We start from the raw sequence: 21,487 nt of genomic DNA, 5'->3' as shown, positions 1-21,487 counted from the left end.
TGCTTTTCTGTATACGTATGAAAAATTTTAAGTTGTTACGTACCATATTTCGTTAGATATTCATGAAATAAAGTTTACATGTTATCTTATGGGGACTGAGAAACCAGTGGCAAAAGATATAACATCCCCTTAAAGATAACCTCCCGACATTCACTTTGTGGAACAACGAAAAAAGCTGGTAAAATCGGTCAGGGTAGCAGGCCACATGCTTTGAACCCAGGATCTCCCTTTTGCGAAAGAAGAACGCTAGCCACTAGGCTATGCTCGCTAGAAATAATAATAATAATAATAATAATAATAATAATAATAATAATAATAATAATAATAATAATAATAATAATAATAATAATATAGTTTGATTCAATATAGTGAACAAATTGGGGATGTGCCTGGATTAAGAATCAGCAAACAACGGTGAAATATTCCAAAAATAATGCAGATTGATAGCCAGTGACGTGGCCATGCATCACACAATTTCCTAGCTATTTTGTGGGCTTTGTTTTAATAATAATAATAATAATATGATTTTCACAGGCTTGCGCCCACCATTCATGGAACAGTTCTAACATAAATTAATCCTACTCTTGTTGTGGACAGCTAAGAGCGCTATGAAAACAAAGCAAGATGAAGAATGAAAGAGATTGTCTATTTCCCCTCCCCTTTGCTACTTTTGTCTCACTCTGTGCTTCCCCCTGACCCTGCTATCCCCTTCCCCCTGCCTTTTTCCTTGTATGTGACTGACTTCCTCCTATGATATTCACAGAAATCGATCTCTTTCTTTCTCCCTGTCTCTACTTCATATTTGCAATAACAACATATGAAAGTACGTAAAATATTCATTCTGCTTCACCACCTGAAGAACGAAATTCAATGTGACCCTCTGAAGAACAATACAATAGATACCATGTCCGAGGAACTCTCCAAAGATCTGATAAGATCTGTAACTGATGAACACAATACCTTTACCAAACCTGTCTGGTCAACTGTGTTACTCATGTGGCAAATAGTATTTGTAACGAAATAGCTTCTGTTCCACACATTTTCGTTCCATTAGATACCCGCAGAGGAAAGAATCTCATTCAGCTGGTACCAGTTGTTGATTTTCTCCCACCAAGCGTGAAAGGAATACCCGAAACAGATTTGTTCCTTCAATTAGTTACGGTACAATAACGTTACATGCTCGAATAACGTTATGGTGTCGTAACAAAAATTGGTGGTATACCTTGTACCTACCTACATTAAATAACCAATAATTTTGTTACAGAGAACTATTTTCGTTACGTTACAGTTACGTTAAGTTATCCACCCCTGGGTAAAAGGACTTTGTAGCCACCCTGTATGTATATGTGTCTATTTAACTAATAGTACACGTGTAGAGATAGATATACACATAGACATGTGTGTATATATATATCACAAATGCTGTATGTATGTATATCGCTATTTCCTCCTGCAAATGATGCCTCTGAACAATCAGTCTTCAACAGACATATGTAAATTCGCTACTTGCGATAACTTTCATTTTCTAGGAACTCATAACCTTCAGGGTCACAGATGTTTTCACGCGAAAGTATTTGATAAATGGAGAATAACAGCCAATAATTTTCTGATAAGTGAGATTTTCGTAGCGAATGTAAATATAGATTAACAGGAATATTCATATTAATTTATTTTTAAATGCATGTGCTGGTAGATAATTGAAATCTATTTAAGCCACAATGTATTACAATATTTCGAACAGTGTGATCAAAACCGTGCATTCTTGTAGGAAATTTGGGTAGTTAATAATTGTACGAAGCCGTTAACTTCAGGTAAGTGGTTAGAGCACTTTTCTCTAATTTCACAACACAAGTATGTTTTAAATGGAATACACTTTTTTTAAAGGCATAATTGCAGTTTTGAAGTTTAATCCTAGGATAACATTTAACAAATACAGTGTATCATTTTAACAAAAGAGACACTGACCAAAGCTTAAAACTTTACTTTATTTTAAATTATAATTTGTAACAGTTTCGGATATCTAGCATATCCTTCTTCAGACACTATCGAAATTAATGAAAATACCAGTAGCGTAGCGTGGTATTCCGAAATGGGGATGCCAAAGTTAGTCACTTGTCTGATATAATACAATGCAATGCATGTTCAATGTGTATTTTGCTTAACAAGTGAAAAGATTCACTATGCAGCAAATGTTGTTTCGATGACTCATCATGGAATGACTCAGCTTTCTTCATGAAATTACCCAAATCAGAAATACCGTTCGAACACCACTCCGACTCCTTTGCCCCAAACATAATGCAGACGAAACATAACATTTTATTCCCTACAGAACACCCAGAAAGCCAAGAAAACCTATCATCATACCACGAAGACTGAAATATTTGCGACTGATTGCTAGTTGTCCTTTTTATGGAAAGCTTTGGGATAGGTCGTATCCCTTTCAGAGAGCAGCGCTGCTCGTAAGTAAACCGAGATATGGTAGTTGTTAACAAAAAAATAAATTAAATTTGCGTCTGGTATTGTTATCGTAGTCATCATTTGCTAAAAGTTAGTAAGGTACTATACCTTGTAGCAGCCGAACACTTTCCACAGCTTTGTCTCTTAGTTATAAATGTAATTTTATTCATACTACAGTAAAAAAAATAAAACAAATATTCATTTCAAATCACAACGAAAAATAATTATACCGCCAATTTTTCTTGACCACCAACGATCAATGTTGCTAATCAAAAGCATAAATCTAGTACAGAACGCAAGGGCATAGCCAGGGAGAGGTGAGCCAATAATTTATCACAAGAAAGGAGTGTAAAGCCATGTTCATTAAACAACTTGCAGAAGCTTTATATTTAGCACGGCATAATTTGCAATCATCCCATACGATTACACAACACAAATAGAAGATTAACAGGCTGAGTCTGCTCATTAAGGCCCGCAACCAGCCATTAAAGTTTAGGAGAGGCACAAATATGCTAGGGGGTCCAATCGTCACAATTCTGGATCTCTTTTATCAATAACTACTCTTAATAATTAGGAGGCCAAAACATTTAGGGGCCCAGGCTCCCGTAATTGCACGCCTGGTGGGGCATACAGTAGCAAATGCGTAGATTACGTTAGACGCCAATAAGCAATTGTCTCAGCTCCTTTTCTGCCACTAGCATTGTGACGAGAAAAACGGCTCCACTTTTATATAAATATTGTTTTCAGTATAATTCCCTTTATTTCTTTCTCGTGGGCAGCTTCTTTCTCCGCATACCATACTTCAATATCGTTTTTTTTTTTTTTTTTTTTTTTTTTTTAATGTCACCCCTAGAAATTTGTCATCTTGGGTCCGGACCTCAGGTGCCCGTTCGTGAATATGGGACTGAGTGTTTATATCATTTGAAGATACAAATAGAAAGCACTTAAAGCAACTCTGGGGGCCTATTTCTATGTATCTATTCATTGCCAGATATCCAGATACGGAAGAGCACAAGTAAACTTTGTGAAGGGCAGAGGGTGGCCTACCGGATCGGTAACCGTGATTCTACAGAATGCATTATAGTTATGCTTGTGTATGTCAGTCCTCTCAAAGAATATCTGGCTACATTCCCTTACGCTACGCCGCTGGAAAATACAGACATATATATAAATGTTATTATAACAAAGTTTAAATTCTTTAACCGTCATATATATAGTCATTGTTATAAAAAAGTTTAAATTCTTTTAACAGACATATATATAGTCATTGTTGTACTTTTTTTTTAATTTTTATTTATTTATTTGTTAAAACAATTAATCCAAAGCCATGAATAGTCTTACTAACAGTGTATCATACTTAATTTTTAGTTTTTCTATGAAGGCATAATTGTAAAGTGACTATAAAATCCGTGCTAAGTGCCAAAACGAAAATGTTGAGTAAAAAGCCCAGATATTACTTCAGAACTGATGGCACATAGGCCTATGCTGATTCTTCTGACTATTATTTGAACTACTTGCATAGCGAATATTAGATAGTCCGATTTTAACTGAGCAATGTTAGGCACATAGGCCCACATTTTGAAATTAAACCGAACCTTTCCATTTTCGGCACTTAGCACAGATTTCATTTTCAGTCTACAATATACGTCTTAGGTTTGATGAAATAACCAAATATACTTTCCAATTAATCAAATTAACAAGCAATAGATGGAACATAACATTGAAATGTTTTTAATTTGTGTTTTATAAGAAATAAATTATTTTAGGGAATGTCTGTTAATAGAATAACAATATTTTAACTCCTTATCATAAAGATCGTGTATCTATTTCAGTGAATACTGTGAACTACAGTCAGGCAATTTTTGCTATGTTGTAGTCAGTGTGTTACTTTTGGTTGCATCGCCTATCAGTTTTCATTACTAATGGTTAAAAACGAGGAAACCTTTTCTGGTATCACACGAAATGTGGAACGAGACTATGGCCAATCGATTTGTTACTAACACGAAAATCCATAGAGGGGAAATCCTCGATTGCAACCGTTCCGTACTTATGGGAGGAAGAGTAGGGACAGTGCCAACACAACACGTTGCGGATTATGAGACAAAATATCGCGTGAGCTCGACGAAAATACGCATGGAACCAGGGTAAATCCATATCAAGTGGTCCAATGCATGTTGCCCGACAATTTTTAAAAATTCTGATTTTTCGTGTGCTGTTACCTTAACATGTCGTTAGTTCAAAATTAGCATGATTTTAATTTTATTGGCTTTTGGTTTCGAGTGGCAACCATATTTGTTTTCGAAGATGTGCCGTTTTGTGGTATTGTAAGGAGTTACAGAATCTGAAATATCTCAGCTCCTAATTAACCTATCGATGTGAAACCAAAACCAAAATGTTCAGTAAGTTATACACTTTAAGAGCGTATAGTAGTTATTGTCATTCATAAATTATAAATGGGTAAAATTATAATTTGAAAAAGTAGGTGATTGACGTTAAAAATCCCAACTTTGGCACCTATTTTTTTAAGAAGGAAGGAGGTCAGGGAATTGAGCTTTACTGAATAAAGATGTCTGATATGGTTCTTATCACTCACCAAGTTTCAACCGTTAGACGTGTCCCCCTTTTTTTCTAGAAATTATAAAAAATTCAGAAAACTGGAAAAAAGTTCATATTTCACAGGTATATATTTCTGGTGGGGGAACTGATAAAAATATACAATTTCTCCCCATTACAGGTCTACATAATATTATTCTATACCGAAAATTAGAAGTTTCAGATTAGACTATGTCTTTATTATGAACACAAAGTTATACTTATAAATAAGCATAGGCAGCAGTGTTGGGCAAATTTCAATTGAATTAACAATTAACAATTAATCTGTAAATTTAATTGTTAATTGCAATTAACAATTGAAATAAGTAATGGTTAATTGTTAATTGCAGTAGGCCATTAAAAAAGGAGAATCAATTGCAATTGATCAATTGATTGAAAGTAATTGCAGTGGAAAGTAATTGCAATTGAATTCTGTAATTCAATTGCAATTGAAATTAATTGGCAATTGATTCAATTGCAATTGATTTCCACAGCAATTACTTTCAATTGATTGATCAATTGCAATTGATTTTCACTGATTAATTTTCAACACTGTAGTTCAGAGAGGGCGTGGGGCAATGAAAACTTTAGCCACGACCAATTGACTCACCACCCGTCGTGACCCACGACCCACCGTGACCCACTCTGACCCACCACCCACCATAAACCACTCTTACCCACTGCGACCCACAGACCCACCAAAACCACTCTTACCCACTGCGACCCACAGACCCACCAAAACCCATTGTCATCAACTCTGACCTATGATTCACGCCCTTTTCTCTACTGACTAAGGAGTTTAAACTTGTAATAAAACAAGCCTATAAAATTATCACTCATCGGAGTTTGAATTTTTACGATCAATAGCTCAAGCACCGCACTAATACAATAACGGCGGATCTCACCTTTCTAATATAAATAAAATAGAGTTTGTTCGTGTGTCTATCTGTCTATCTTTGTGCGACCTGTGGACGAGACGAGTGGACCGAAACTTTTCAAAATTTGGTCACGGGTAGCTTGGTCTAGGCCCCAGACCAAGACGAAGAACTTTTTTTAAAATTCCTTACTAGGGGGTCTCCAGGGGACGTTTACCGGGACCGGCCTGGGGACCAGACAAGTCGACCGAGAGTTACCAAATTTTGGTCAAAATACCTTGGTCCAGGTCCCACACCAAGGCAAAGTTTTTTCGAAAAAATTCGAACCAGGGGGTCTCAGGGGGGCGTTTACCGGGACATGTAAAACTAGTAGAAAATAACCGATATCAGTGTCGATTTCATAGTTTTCGCGGTCGCTGAGATCAATGGTGAAACTCCGATCGCATTAACTTCCAAATTCACCGTATCCGGCTACGGGCCGTGGGTCAACGGGGGGGGGGGGGATGCCGAAACGTACAAGTAATCCAAAATGCCGATATTAGTGTCAAATCCATAGTTTTCGCGGTTGCTGATATCAATGGTGACACTACCACTAGCGATGACTTTCAAACTCATCCACCGTTGTATGCGGGCACCAGAGGGGGAAATTCCGAGACATGTAAAAAAATAATCGAAAATGACCTATATTAATGTCAAATTCATAGTTTTCGGGGTAGCTGAGCTCATTGGTGAAACTCAAGACCGCGTTTACTTTCACATTTAGCCCCCATCAGATAAGAAACGGGGGCATTATAACGGGAATCACGAGACATGTAAAAATAATCCATAATGACCAATGTCAAATCCGTAGTTTTCGCGGTGGCTGAGATCAATGGTGATACTTTCATTAGCGATGATTTTCAAATTTAGCCACCATTGTATGCGGGCCGGGAGTCACCGGGGGTGGGGAATTGCGAGACATGTAAAAATAATGGAAATTGACCGATATTAGTGTCAAATCCATAGTTTTCGCTCTCACTGAGATGAATGGTGATACTTCCACAGGCGTTGACTTCCAAATACAGCCCCCATCGGCTGCGGGCCAGAGGCATTGTTTTTTTTTTTTTTTTCAAAATTGGAACCAGAGGTTTATAGGGACTTTTACCGGCATATGTAAAAAGTAGTAGAAAATGGCAGATGTTAGTGTCACATTCATAGTTTTCGCGGTATTAGTTGGGAGTTGGTGGGGGCCAGAGGAGATTTTTTCACAATACGAACCAAGGGGGTCTGAGGGGGCGTTCACCGGGACATGTAAAAGTACTAGAATTTGTGTCGAATCCATATTTATCGGGGTTGCTCAGACCTATAGTGACACTCCCGATAGTGTTTACGTTCAAATTCAGCCCCCATCGGCCTTCCCAATGAAAACACAAATATGGCGGAACAAGTTAATGCTGTTCTGTCAGGAACGATTTCGAGGTCGTTTCCTTCACATCGTCTTGTGCGTGTTTTCTACCGTTTTGTAAGCCTATTTCCACGTTTTGTGATTCAATGGTAGTGGGTCAAAATGGGCATTCAATGTGGGAAGAAAACTGATCCACTCTCCCACCAGTATCGAATTTCAAGGTCGCTTTTTTCGCATTGTTTAGTGCATATTTATACCGTTTCTGCGCATACTTTCACGTTTTGTAGGTCAACGAAAGTGGGTCAAAGGCGACCTACAAATATGGCAGAGAAAGACATATTCATTCCACTTTCAAGGTCCATTTTGACCCTCTCCCACTGATGCACAAAGCGACACAAATCATGTATAAAAAATGTGAAGGAAACGACCTCATTTGATGGTGACGGAACAGCATTAAGTTATTCCGCTATACTTGTAGGCCATTTTGACCCATTTTTGTTGTCGCACTAAAGTGGAAATAGGAGCACAAAACGGTACAAAGCAGGCACTGTACGATGCGAAAGAAACGACCCCCCAAATTCGATAGTGGCGGAACAATGGCTCTATTTTCTCACACATTGATGGACCATTTTGACGCATTTCTGGTGATGCTGAAAACGTGGAAGTAGGCGAACAGAACGGTACAAAATACACACTAAATGATGCGAAAGAACCAACCCCGAAATTCGATAGTGGCGGAATAGTGAGCCATTTAACTCCCACTTTAAAGGCCCGTTTAACTCACTTCCGGTGACGCACAAGACGAGGAAGTAGGCACAGAAAACTTTTTAAAAAATAATCACTAAACGATGCGAAGGAAACGACCTAGAAATTCGACAGTGTCGGAACAATGGGTCATTTTGGTCACACTTTGGAGGTCCATTTTCACACACTTCTGGTAACGCGCAAAACGTGAAAATAAGGCCACGAAACATTCACTAGTCGACGCGAAAGGAAGGACCACGAAATTCGGTAGGTATAGTGGCGGAGCAGTGGGTCATTTTCGTCGCACCTTCGAGGCCCATTTTGACCGTCTTCCAGTGACGCACAAAACGTCGAAATACGCGCACAAAAGGGTATGCGATGTGAAATTAACGACCTCGAAATTCGATAGTGGCGGAACACTGGGTCATTTTCGTCCTATCTTGGAAGCCCATTTTGACCCACTTCTGGTGACGCACGAAACGTGGAAATGGGGGCACGAAACAACACGAAAATTCAGTAGTCGATACGAAAGGAAGGACCTCGAAATTCGGTAGTGGCGGAGCAGTGGGTCATTTTCGTCCCACCTTCGAGACCCATTTTGACCATCTTCCAGTGACGCACAAAACGTCGAAATAGACGTACAAAAGGGTACGCGATGTGAAATTAACGACCTCGAGATTTAATAGTGGCGGAACTCTTGATCGTTTTCGTCCCACCTTGGGGACTCATTTTAAACCCACATCCCACGACGTACAAAACGGAAGTAGACGCACAAAACGATGTGAAGGAAACGATCTCGAAATTCATTGGTGGCGGAAGAGCAATAACTTGTTCCGCCATATTTGTAGGCCCATTTTGACCCACTTCCGGTGATGCACAAAATGTGGGAATAGACGCATAAAGCGACACAAAACACGCACAAAAGATGCAAAACAAAGTACCTTGAAATTCGTTGGTGGCGGAACAAGTTAATGACGCCGTGAGCACCAATATAAGTATATACTGTAGTTCTTACCAGTTGGCGCGGTGGGTCAGTGGTAGAGCGTTCACCTCCGGTGCTTGAGGTCCCTGGTTCGATCCCAGCTCGCGCAGTTTGTACTTTGTGGTGGACAAACACCGTGCTCGTGGATTTTCTCGGGGTTCTCCCGTTTCCTCCCACTTTCTTCATTTCATTCATTTCCTATCATCACCGTCTCCTTTAGCCTAACCGGCATAATCGTGGGACGTAAAACTAAAGATTTCATATCATTTTTTGTAATTCTTACCATCAAGGCTGAGAACTGCACGGTCCAATTTTTTAGCCAAAGTAGAAGCCCAACCGGAATAGTGATGTCAACCGAACCGACTCGGATCGGTTCAACTGAGCGTACAGCTTGAACTGGCTTGGTTGGGATTACCCATCGACTGGGCTCAATTGAGCCAATGGCTTGAACCGGCTTCGTTGAAACGAGCCCATAGGTTGGGTTCGAGTCAGCTTAACTGAGCCGATGGCTCGAATCGGCTCGGTTGGGGTAAGCAATCAGCTCGGTTCGGCTCGGCTCGTGTGAGCATCGGCTCGAGCTGGCTCGGTTGGATGAGCTGTTGGCTCGGCTCACTTCTCGGTTCGGCTCGATAAGTGAATAAGCTGTGAGCGAGCCGCTTGAGCTGTTGACAACCCTAAACCCGGGTCGAGCAGTTTTGATCATATTTGGCTGGAGTCCCATAACTTTTAATAATTTTTGGCTCGAGCCCGAATACTTGCTCCTCCTGAACTCAAACCAAGAACCTCGTGACCGATGTCCTTGCCTCCTGAAGATTTCTTGACGACCGAGATCGACAGTCAACTAATTTTTAGTATTCCGATACCAACCGCCTATATTCCATGTTTATACAGGTACACTGTGTTATAATGATAATTAATTATAGTAGTAGTAGTAGTATCATTGATAATTATATTGTCTATGTATGATACTTGAAGATAGTAACACAAAGAATTTAACTCGAATTGGCTCGACTCGACTGGAAACTCGATCCGAATTCGAGTCGAGTTGGGGGAAATTTTTCGAGCCGATATCTCAAGTCGAGCTTAAAGATGTCTGCTTCGAGTCGAGTCGAGTTTTAAAGAAAACTCGCTCGAACTCGTTGGTGCCCATTCCTATTGTATGCATGACGGGCATATAGAGTTCTTTCGAGGGGGATAGAACCATAAACATAATATATTTTAAAAAATACTTAGTTTCCCGGCTTTCTTCCCATGGGGGGGGGGAAAGAATGGTAGGTATCCAGCATTTCTTATAAGTACCTTATTTGAAATATGTAAAACAGTAACAAGTGGACAACACAATACACACACATCTTCTTATCTTCAGTTTTAATTGCTGATTTCAATTGCAATTAACAATTACAATTAACAATTACAAGTTTCAATTGTCAATTGCAATTAACAATTAAATGTTTCAATTGCACCCTTTGCAATTGACAATTAACAATTAAAAGTTTCAATTGCCTGGTGACCAATTAACAATTAACAATTGACGAAAATTTAATTGCAAATTTTATGATTGAATTCAATTGCAATTGAATTAATTGTCAATTACAAATTGAAATCAATTGCAATTGAAATCAATTGCAATTGATTTTCAGAGCAATTACTTTCAATTGATTGATCAATTGCAATTGATTTCAATTGATTTTGCCCAACACTGATAGGCAGAAGTACGGATAAACGAGAATTTACTGTATATCCATCATAAATCGGTTGGCAATGGATGAATAATGCATAGAGTGGTTAAGCACAACATACAAGAACAAGTGTTATCCTGTTAATAAGCAAACAGAACAAATGTACTGAAAACACAATTCAGCAGAGTGTTTGTTCCACCATGCACAATCGTGTTCAGACATCATCAGATAGGAATTCACTAATGGTGCTTCACTCAGATGCTTACAGCGCAAGAAGGCGGTTGTGTTTCTGCAGATCTGTGTATCAATACTGCATCAAATTTGTGAAGAAAATGGAATGTGATGTAGGCAAATGTATTGGTGAAGAATGTCAGAAATATGTGTATGGGCCGATAGTAAGATGCATTACGTCCTTAGTGACTTCAGTGAAGAGAAGAGGAATCTTCTGCTAATGCGAACAAGCAGTAGCATTGTAAACATATGCAACTACCATGAAGTGAAGTTTTCTCGAAAGTACAGTCATTTTTTGGTAATTCGTGTTGCGACCCTCTAAAAATCCATTAAAAAAACTATAACAAAAGGACTTTCAGAAATTTCGAGTGCACATTTACTAATGGACAAGAATTATACAGTAGATCTCATTCCTGGAAGATCATTATGTGCTACATGCTGCATAAAAATCTTTGTTGTACAAGGAAAAAGCAAAATCGAAAACAATAATGTTGAATCAGGACTTCAGTTTCTACTAGTGGTGGGCACAAAAGCCGGTTCTTCGGTTTATAGAAAATCCGAAACCGGTTTTTGAAAATTTTCAAAAACCGGTTTCAGTTTTTCCAATCCAGTTCAGTTTTCACCAAAACCGGTTATCAGCTTTCTCCAAAACCGGTTCGGTTTTCCACAAGATCCGGTTTCAGTTTTCTTCAAAACTGGTACCTGTTTTTCTTTTCAAAATTTGTTCTATTTCTGATCAGAATAGTGTTTCGTTGTTCTCCGGAAACCGAATCTGTTTCCACAGAAATAGTTTTATGTGCTTTCCAAAAGTTTTCACCGAAACCAGTTTCGGTGGAAACCCGAACCGGTTTTGAAGAAAACCAAAACCGGTTCCGGCGAAAAACCCGAACAGGTTTTAGAGGAAACCGAAACTTGTTTTGGTAAAAAACAAACCGGGTTTTGGAGAAAACCGAAATGTCGGTTTTTCGGGTTTTGTTTTTTTAGAAACCGGTTTTCATAAAAACGGTTTTGTCCATCCCTAGTTTCTACTGACTTTCAGGAAGTAAATGTGAGAAAAGCGTCCTTGCACTGCTTCCAAACAGGTGACACAGTTGCACGTATTTATGAAAAAAGTGGTACTTTTGGAATTGTTAAAGATGTGAGTATCAAACATGATGACGTGAAATTTCATTTTTACGAACCCCCAGGACCACGAACTTCATTCAAAATTTCAAGAGACGACAAGACATGGGTACCTTTCAAGAACATTTTATGAAAGCTTATACCCAATGAGCTTAGAACAGCAACGGGTCAGTGTCGTACTATCACTCCACAGTTGTGTGACCAAAATCCAAACTTTTTGTGGAACAAACTGTTTAAGTGGTACGTAAGAGCCAGTATTGTTCTTGTATGTTGTGCTTAACCACTCTATGCATTATTCATCCATTGCCAACCGATTTATGATGGATATATAGTAAAATATCGTTTATCCGTACTTCTGCCTATGCTTATTTATAAGTATAACTTTGTGTTCATAATAAAGACTTATATTCTAATCTGAAACTTCTAATTTTCGGTATAGAATAATATTATGTAGACCTGTAGTGGGGAGGAATTGTATATTTTTATCAGGTCCCCCACCAGAGATATATACCTGTGAAATATGAACTTTTTCCAGTTTTCTGAATTTTTGATAATTTCTAGAAAAAAAGGGGGACACGTCTAACGGTTGAAACTTGGTGAGTAATAAGAACCATATCAGACATCTTTATTCAGTAAAGCTCAACTTCCTGACAACTTTCCTTCTTAAAAAAATAGGTGCCAAAGTTGGGATTTTTAACGTCAATCACCTACTTTTTCAAATTATAATTTTACCCATTTATAATTTATGAATGACAATAACTACTATACGCTCTTAAAGTGTAGGACCTACTGAATATTTTGGTTTTGGTTTTACATCGATAGGGTAATTAGGGGCTGAGATATTTCAGATTCTGTAACCCCTTACAACACCACAAAATGGCACATCTTCGAAAACAAATATGGCTGCCACTCGAAACCAAAAGCCAATGAAATTAAAATCATGCTAATTTTGAACTAATGACATGTTAAGGTAATAGCACACGAAAAATCAGAATTTTTAAAAATTGTCGAGCAACGATTTATTCCTTTTCTAGACCACTTCAAATGGATTTACCCAGTACAGTTAATCATATACTAAAATCTGACATTACATTCGACAATACTCTGACAAGTGAGGGCAGAGGCGTAGCACATAACGACAGAAGAAAGCTAAGAAGCACTATGTTAGGAGAATTGTATAGTAATAATACGTGATCAAGTAATCAATCACAAACTACAGACAGCCTATAGACGTCAACATAAGGCAGATAAGGAAGAAAGAGAGCTATGGAGGGGACTGACCGGACCCCCTCTCCTCGTAACCTCCGATGTATATAGACTGTTGTAGTAGTAAAGGTAGCACTTGGTCTCACTTTTGGCTCCTGGGTCCCCGTCTCAGGACCCATGGTCCCTGGCCCTAGGTCAATGACCTAGGGGTACTTAGGGCCATCCCCTGTGTATTTTGGCAGGGGCATCTTGGCCCACTCCCTAAATTTTGGGAGGGATATATAGGACTACCTCTTAAAATTTGAAAATTGCCAAATTTAAAAATTGGGTATGGTAACCTAGGACCAAGGTATGTACCTCTATAAGTTTTGAGGGTCCATCTCATTCCCTTTCATGATTAAAAAATTGCAAAAATTTAAATTACGGGGTTTTTTGACATAATTTATTCCCTTTGATGAGGTCTTATTGCCCTATATGATTATATGGGCATGCACAGGGTCCATTACCTTTAATAAGACATAGGTACATTGGTGCACCCCTTTGAAAATTTGGCGGGTGGGCCAAGGTACCCCTGCCAAAATCTACAGGAGGTGGCCCTAAGTACCCCTAAATCATTGACCCTGGGCCAGGGACCATGGGTTCTGAGGCATTGGCCCAGGCGCCAAGAGTGAGACAAAGTGCTACCCTTCCTACTACAACAGTCTATACACATCTTACGAGCAGAGGGGGGCCGGACTCTACGGTCAGTCCCCTCCATAGCTCTCTTTCTTCCATATCTGCCTTATCTTGACGTCTACAGGCTATTTGTAGTTTGTGATTGATTACTTGATCACGTATTATTACTGTACCATTCCTCTGACGTCTTGCTTCTTAGTTTTCCTCAATTATATGTAGTGTTGTAAATAAAAAAAAAAAAAAAACGTTCGTATTTTTTCAGAAATGTACATTTTTTTAGAAAAAAAAAACATTGCCTCTCGTTTTTTTCTAAATTTCGTTTTTTTTTTCAAATAGTAATTTGTAATGCATCTTACGTCTATTTAAGTATGAAATATTTTTATGTAGGTGTAATCACCGTAAAATGCAACATAAATTAAACGCTAGATACTAATACGCTACAAATATTTTACAATTTATATGAGTAGCATACCTATTAACAATTCGGGTTTCAGCAGTTTTCGTCAATATCAACTAAGATATAAAAGCAGAAATGAAATTTTGTTTTTTCGTGAAAGCAGGCCTTTAATAAGTACGAAAATAATGTCACGAACAGTATAAAATTCGAATAACTTGTCTAAAGGTAAAAACTAATACTAATTTGCCTAATGGTATTTTTCTAAATATCATATATGAATAATTTGTAAACTAGATATATATATGATATGCAAAGCCGGCTCTACCGTATATGCAACACGTGCATTGGCATGAAGCGGCAAGTTTGGAGGGTCCGGCAAAATCTGTCATAAGTATATTATTTAAATTAAATATTTCTTGTTGGAAACAGGCTTCATGATGATGGCAGTTATATTTACTAAGCTGACCTATTTGAATACTACATTCATAAATTATGTTTAGGTTGCATTAGTTTAAGGTCACATGGGCAATGCTAAAGCAAATGGTCGAATAAATCCAAGCACAAATTGCTTGATTGTTGTCAAATGCAAGAATTCAATTCTCAAATAGTAGCGAATATCTGTTCCATTTAATAAGTTATCGCGATTTTGATATGACAACTAGTTCCTTATCATTGAAGATAGAAACAAGTTTTTTTTTTTTTTTTTTTTTTTTTTATAGAAAGAATGTTAACAGATGTAGAAGAAAAATCAAGAAATAAAAATAAAAGAGCAAGTTGCACTGGAATTGCAAACTGATACATTGAGATTGAAGCTCGATATTGAATTCTATAAAAAGGATTACCATCTTTCCTCTGCAGGTGTGTTTGCTTTTCGATGTTCATGCTGGAGTAGCATACTTAAAATCATTACTTTTAAGATTTTTTCTTTCTGGAGAAATGGAAGCGGCAAATTATGCCATTGCACGGGGCGACAAATTGCCTAAGGCCGGCCCTGATGATATGTATATACAAGACATGAATATAGGATGACACAATTTGAAGTAATGCAGGGTGTTTTAAAATTAATATTAGGGTTTTGAAACTTTGTAGTATCTGTTACAATTAACTTACAATTATGAATATTATATCAAATGAAAGAGCAACTCACAGTTTTGTACACACGCATGTACTACCATGAGCAAAATAAATGACGCGTCTCTTTATTTTGAAGTTTTTTGAAAATATCTCCGTTTTCTTTATATGTTCGAAATTTCGGAAGGTTTCCCCAGCAGGACAGGTTAATAACAAACCCGTTTTTAATATTTGTGTTAGATATTAGCTTAAAATAAAGAAATTAGAAGCAAAAAACCTTAAAACGACAGAAATCTCGAGAATTACCAACTCTGCTAAAGTGGGAAATTTTCAAGAACGCGAGGGAATTCTGCAGTTCAACACGAAGCAGCGACATCTATGTCATTGAGAGAAGCGTGGATTGGATCTACAAACAAAATTTTAACGAAATATTTCTAGTATGTCTTATTATATGCATTATCAGCGAACTCCAAATATATGAATCTATGCTAAGTATTAACGTATAGATAGTGCAAATAGTGGAAATTACCTATGGAAAAAGACGAATTGTTAGCCCAATCGTAATGAAAAATCTTCTTTACTGTAGAACAGGTTCAGCTTACGTAAGAGAGCAAATAGCTCAGTTAGGTAAAGCAACGAGTTTGTATACCGAAGGTAGACTGTTCGACTCCCGTGAAGGACTGTTGTCATTTTTATCACTAAGGTTATTTTATTTATTTTTTATTTGGGAAAGAATCAAATTGTAACATATGTGTAAAACTCATGACGATACCCCCCCCCAAAAAAAGAGAAAATATCGTCGCATTTGCATTAGTGTCTCTAATTTTTGTTTGCAAACAGATTCGTAATTATTTCCCCTGTGCTCACTGATGCATAACGAATGTTTTCCAGTAAATGTTAATTCTAATTTGGAGAATTTTATAGTTTCACAATGTTTCTCACTACATAGTCTTCTATCTACGTGTTTGGATATTTTGATAACAGATTTCCCTATTAAATGTTTAATTTTCCCTATAAATATTTGTCTTAAATTGAAATTGTTTTGAATTTACTACATAAGCAAAGTTGCCCGAAGGAGGGGAGCTCAAGTAATAGATATTCTACGTAAAAGCAACCTATTGTAGAATGATGATGCTTCTTACCTTCAGCACATAATCTTAACGTTAGAGAGTCAGAGAGAGAAAAATCCTGGTTTTTCCTCCTCTATGACACCCATCTTAAACCTCTACATATCATTGTTCGTCTCACATAATTTCGGCTCTCCAAAGACATTCATATTTATTATTATTATTATTATTATTATTATTATTATTATTAATAATAATAATGAATATGCCACCCTTACATAATGTTGTAACTTTACACATCTTAGTTTAAAGTGCTTTCTTTAGTAATAATTTGAGCAACCACGTCACAAAATTTAAAATGTATGAGGGGGCACGACGTTTTATTTCCCCTCCTCTCTTTTCAGCACCCTCCAACAGAAGGTATGTAATTTCTGAGAAGCAGGGCAGACAAAATGAATAAGAAATATATTTAGAGCATCCTTTCCTCCTTCGTGAATGTAATATCACGTAGCATTTTTTATTCTACTGAAGACGACCCTAGACCGTTATGGTTAGGTAACAAAAGAAATACCTAATATATTTATAGCGCCCCTTATCTGTAATAATACCTCTTCTTTATTTGTTCGAGGCTTCCTTACACAACCAAGGGTGACAAAAAGAATAGGAAAAGTGTCTAAAGATTACAAAAGACTTTATATTTTGTCAGAAACAAGGCAGTATATACACAACATTGCTTTCGTTAACAAGTGTTTCACCCTTGAGTCGCTTATAAAATTATGCAGAATAACTTTTGCCGATCATTGTTCTAGAGGGATTTGTCCAGGATGGTTTGGTGTCGAGCTAATAACGATAAGTATATTTATTTACATCACTGTTAAAGAAATAGCAAACTTTCTGAAAGGAACTTACTTAGGAAACAGATCTTCCTTCTACTTAGCCAGAGCCCACTCTGAAAAATTGCATCTGGCATTCTGAGTGAAAGTTCTATGGGACTATTAGAAAAATATATTCCCGTTTACGCTGATGGTAGAATTTCTTAAACAGTTATTGAATTACGTTCGAAGGGTAGGCGTAAATAGCGCCCCCGCAACAATGTGGCGTGGGGACCGCACAAGCTGCAAGGCCAAAAAATATACAGAAAGTACGCCGGGGCGGAGCAGGCCAAATTTTCACACGGGCAAAGTGACTTTTTGGCGCCCTTCCCCTAGTAGTAGCCTATATTTTACATTTTATCATAGTGTTTTTAATAGTTTAAACCAGGAGCGTCATTTCAGATTTTGCTTTGGGGGGGCAAGACCTCTTGATATAAGTAAAATTTCGCGTTTTTCACTGATTTACTACTATTCTAATGATAAAATCTATATACATCTCAAACTCAGGGGGAGCAAATGCCCCTCCCTGCCCTCCCTAAATGACGCCCCTGTTTTAAACCCATTTTCAAAAAGAAATCCATTACCTAGGAAAACTTCACAAAGAATATGGCCCGCTATAAACAATACCAACTCCACCCCCCTGGTCTAGTGGCTAGCACGCCTGCCTTCTGTGGTACCGGGTCTAATTCCCGGTGGATTACTGTTGAACGATAAAAGTGGTTCGGATTCCACTATAATTAGTATCCACATCTCCCTTGCCCATTAAGGCATAATCGTGGAACGCTAAACTCAAGCAAACAAACAAACAATACTTAATTCCCGGCACTCTTTATTCTATATGCCATCTCTCAATTTTTCGATACAGCCCCCTTAGTACTATGAAACTCTCTTCTTCCATAGTGAAATGGAAAAAGATCAAATAATTGCCACTACTTTACAAGAATATAAACCAAAAACGTCAGTAGAAAGCACATTATAAAATTTACTTTTTGAGGCTCGTTTTGGTGTCCCTCTTTCTCTGGCGCCCCGGGCAGTCGCCCGGCCCTTAGTCCGCCCTTGAAAGTACGGACGCATAACTAAAGACTGCGGAGGAGAGGTTAACCTTCATGTTATGCTACTGGTTTGACGTGTTTGAAATGTTCAGTAAGTGATCAGTTGGTGAAATAATTTCGACGGTTACTGATGTTTAAAGTTTAGCTAAGACAAAGCTACCTAATCAAATACACTTGATATCGCGATGTCACAATTTGATTTTTCCTCACATAAAAAAGATAAAAACAATAGTAATAAAAACCCTTACTCGTACTGGGCTCCTAACTAACTAACAACCTAATTCTTACAGACTAGTTGCTCTGACCAACTGAGTTTCGATTTCTTACGCGAAAGAAGTCTGTTATATTAAGAGGCATGCTTTTCATTATCAAAACTGTTCGAAGTAATACGAACATGACTTAAGAACAGGGACGGAACTGAATTACCACTCGATTGACCTTGAGGGCAAATCACCAAAGCGTAGCTATAAACGTAAGTTCAGCATGCATTTCTCTGGAGTTGTGTTCAGTATTCCTATCTGCCAGTCATGCTTGTTCGTAGGAGTAATATGTTACAAACCTAACCTTTCGATAGAGCACAATGACAGAGAATCAAAATTAATGAATTCTTGCCCTTGTGAACTTGGGATACCACCATGTGCAATAAAACTGTCGCGTCTTCTGAAGTGATATTTTATCGAAAATAACTTGTTTTCCTTTATATATCCGAAGTTTTTGAGGGTTTCAAAATGAGGAAACGTTACTGACAAACAAGGACGCATTTAGGGGTGGGTCCATGTGGTCCGGACTCCCCTCTGAAATCCCAACTTCTCTGTAAATTTAGCCTAAATTTAAGGATTATCTTTTAAATTTTATTATAATTTATCCTAATATTGAAGTCGGACTTCTCCCGAAATAAATTACTGCATACGTGCCTGCTGACAATTTTCAATATATTCCTTAAATAAGTAAAATAACTAAATTAGGAGCAAAAAGCTTCAACACGGGCTAACTTTTGTCCACTGCCAATATTGTTAGAAGGGATATTAATAGCAAAAACTGCTAGGCAATGCTGAACCTTGGAACTTCACTCCGAACAGCAAGCTTATTATTGAGAACTACATATGAAACATTTTATCAAAACTTATCTAGCTTTTACCTGGCATGAAATTATTATATACACTAAAATTCACTCTCCTAAAATGTGTATCTAAACATTGCTCTACGTATCTACGAAGCAATGAAAATTATTTATCGAAATATGTGAGCAGGGAATTCTAACAGCCAGCCATTTTATTTAAATCGTAGTAAACCCTGTAACCGAGCGTTAACGTGAAGACAAAGCTTGGTCCATTGGTAAAGTGTTGGAAGAATATAAACTCAATGTTCGTAGGTTCGAATCTATCCACTCACCATAACATTTTGTTCTTATGTGTAACGATGAAATAAGAAAGAAAAAATGTATAACCGTTAAGACAAAACTTCAACCAAGTCTGAAGAGAACAATACTAAAATAGTAATACAATGACGTCAACCAAAAATTATTTCATGTAGCGTTTGGACGAAATTACAGCTGTTAACAATTGCAGAAATAAAAACAGGCTGTAATGCAGTCTAGACTTCTGAATGCATTTACTTCCTGAAAACTTCCGTCTCGTCATTGGTATGCCGTTAATCATTGTAAAACCTTTCAATTGGAAGTGAAATGACACAAACTAAAACAGTTTTAAATCAATAAATGTCTATGTGTAAAAGTAGGTGTCTTTTATCTGTAGTTCTGAGTTCCTTTTACTTTGAAGTGACAAATGAGAGAAGAAAGTATGGTGTTCGAAAAAAAAATCAAATTTGAGATTTCAACGAATTTACACGTATTATAGCCCCTAACACCGAAAAAGTTATTTTTCGATACATGTCCATCAGTTCGTCCGTCCGTTCGCTACACTTTTCTGTGCACTCGCCTAGAAGCCATACCTGAAGCCATACCTCGCCTAGAAGCCATACTTGAACATACCGTAAATTAGTTGAAAAATTTACGGTATGTTCAACTTATCTGCACCAAATTTTAGTTTAAGATTTTCATAGTATTTCCTATAGTTTTTTTTTATTTCCCTCCTACTCCCAAAACAAGGGTAGTTTCCTGTACGATGAAAATAAAAAAAGATATTTTCTCATAACTGGCTCTAACGATCTTGTTTTCTTTCTTTTTTATAAATCAATATTTAATTAGCAACCCTATTTTGTGGTATAAAGCATTTATCTGAGAAAAATCTACAAGGGGTAGTTTATACTAAGGGGGTGAGTTTTTTCTCAGTGATTTTCTCAAAATGGACTTAAATGTTTTCGTTCATATTTCATAAATAAAGATTTCATTAATAACTTATCAATATGGCATAACTCGTTTGTCCTAAAAAAATGCGAGGGGTAGTTTATTCTTGGTGGAGTGTTGTCTGGGCGATTTTCTCAAAAACGACTCAAAAGAGTTTATTCATATTTCAAAAATAAATATTTCGTTAATAACCGAACAATATGGCAAAACTCGTTTGTCCTGAAAAAATATGCGAGGGGTAGTTTACTCTTGGGGGTGTTTTTCCTCCACGGTTTTCTCAAAAATGAGTCAAGCAATTTTGTTCGTACTCAGAAATAAATATTTCATTAAAAACCTAGTAATATGGAATAACTCGCTTACCCTGAAAGAATCCTCAAGAGATAGTTTATTCGGGGAGTTATTTTTCCCTCACGATTTTCTCAAAAATTACTCGGACAATTTTATTGATAATTCATAAATAAGTATTTCATTAATAACCCTATATTTTAGTATAAGTCATTTCTATAAAAAACAATTACAACGGATAGTTTATTTTTGGGGTCAAGGTTTTTTCCCCGACAATTTTCTCGAACGACAGGCGATTTTGTTCAAATTTCGCAAATAAATATTTCATTAATAACCAAAGTATATCTTAACTCATTGTTCGAAACAATTCACAAGAGGTAGGTTACTCCTGACGTGTTCTTTTTGAACGACTTTCCCAAAGTGACTCATTTGATTTTTTTCATATTTCATAAACAATGATTGCATTAATTGGTCCATTATATGTCTAATGA

The 21,487-nt window shown here is 37.2% G+C and overlaps 1 protein-coding gene across 1 annotated transcript in view; it reads left to right on the top strand.

Annotated features, from left to right (window-relative positions):
* The first annotated feature begins 1,661 nt into the window (after positions 1-1,661).
* Positions 1,662-21,487, top strand: part of LOC145662523 (aminopeptidase N-like) — a 125,097-nt gene continuing 105,271 nt past the window's right edge. Inside the window, exon 1 of the mRNA XM_081728183.1 lies at positions 1,662-1,811. The gene's annotated coding sequence lies outside the window, so the exon portion shown is untranslated. The remainder of the gene's footprint in view (positions 1,812-21,487) is intronic.

Source organism: Thermobia domestica, chromosome 10 (genome assembly GCF_964235325.1).
Source record: "Thermobia domestica chromosome 10, izTheDome1.hap1.1, whole genome shotgun sequence".
Lineage (NCBI taxonomy): Eukaryota > Metazoa > Arthropoda > Insecta > Zygentoma > Lepismatidae > Thermobia > Thermobia domestica.
Note: the sequence above shows the minus strand (reverse complement) of the source record. Positions and strands in the feature narration are given on the sequence as shown.